Source organism: Calidris pugnax, unplaced genomic scaffold (assembly GCF_001431845.1).
Source record: "Calidris pugnax isolate Ruff unplaced genomic scaffold, ASM143184v1 scaffold4, whole genome shotgun sequence".
Lineage (NCBI taxonomy): Eukaryota > Metazoa > Chordata > Aves > Charadriiformes > Scolopacidae > Calidris > Calidris pugnax.
In genome coordinates, this window is record NW_015090781.1 from 7,808,733 (window position 1) to 7,810,147 (window position 1,415).

Below are 1,415 nucleotides of genomic sequence, written 5' to 3' on the forward strand. Positions count from 1 at the left end.
GGGTGGGTGGGGGAAGATATATGGAAATCCTCTCTCTCCCCACCCAAAAGCGAAGAATATTTCTGCTCCTCCTCCCAACTGCTGGTTTATGTTTGTGCCTCGGTTTTTTTTTTTTTTAAATACGTAGGCTCCGAAGTTTATAATTAACGCTTGCTGGGCTGAAGGAGGGAAGAAGTTTAGTGCAGCTCATGTCCTTTACAGAGGTCTCGGCCGCAGTATTGTGCGGTATTTCCTAGATACCAGCACAAGCAAAACATTTTAAAGACAGATGACACCTGGAAACGTCCTTTAATTTTCTCACGTACCGCTGAACTGGGGAAGGGAGGAGGGGGGGGAAAAATTGCATCAGGTTTTATGCAAAAGGTGGATGCTTGGGAATGCATATATTAGATTGTATTACACTGTTTTCTGCGTATAAAACAGGGCCTCTTAAAAAGCAGCAAAAGCCCCACGTTAAGGGAAAACATCCTGAATGAATGAAGGCGGTGAGGTTAGAGGCAGTTTTTAGGGGAAAAGCCCTGTGTCCCGCTGGAAGGGACAATCTGGGATGTGGAGGGGCGAGACGATGTGCTTTGGGGGGGTTTTTTGGGAGGGGGCATGTGGTGGGGGGGACATGGCAGGAGCGGGGGGATGCTGGAGAGTAATTGGAGGACAAAGGAGGGATGCTGGAGCAGGAGGAGAAATCTTGTAGAAACTTGGAGGTGGCTGGGGGGGGGTGGAAACGGCAGTATTTGAACGGATGGTTGGAGAGGAAGCTTGGGATCTGGGGATTGACTCTTAAGTGTCAGGAAAAGTCTGGGGCCCGGGGAGAAGCACTGCTTCGCTCAGCAAAGCTCGTTATTCCCAGCTCGCTCCCCATTAAACACGCTTTCCCAGAGTGGACAGTCAGATTTGAAGTGCTGCTGTCTTGTCTGTGCTGGGGGGGAGTGTGTGTGTGTGTTTTAACAAGATAATGCGATTACTCAAATATGCTTAGGTATTGCTTTTAGCTTTAATTTCTCCAGCAGTTGATTTTGGGTTCCCCGTAGGTTACCCGTTGTGCTTGGAGACTAATTTAAGAAAAAAGGCAGGGTTATGTGTGTGGTGGAAAGCTGCTTTCCTGCGCCCATATGTTTTTCTTCTGCGAGCCATGTAAAACCTGACTTAAAGAAAAAAAAAGAATAAATGAGGGGGCTGTCAATTTGGCCCTTCCACAAATAGCTGTACAGTTTTGTTGAAGGTTTTATGCATTTCCCTAATCAATGGAGCGCTGTGACTTATTAGCCCCCGGGGACAGATCCGAATCCCCCAGCACTGCGCTGCAAAGCTGGTGTGGTATTGTACCTTTTTAACAGGTTATCAACAAGGATGTTCTCCTGGTTCCCAGGACGCTTCTCACCCCCTCCCCTCTGGCATCTTCCCCCCCCCCCCCCCCC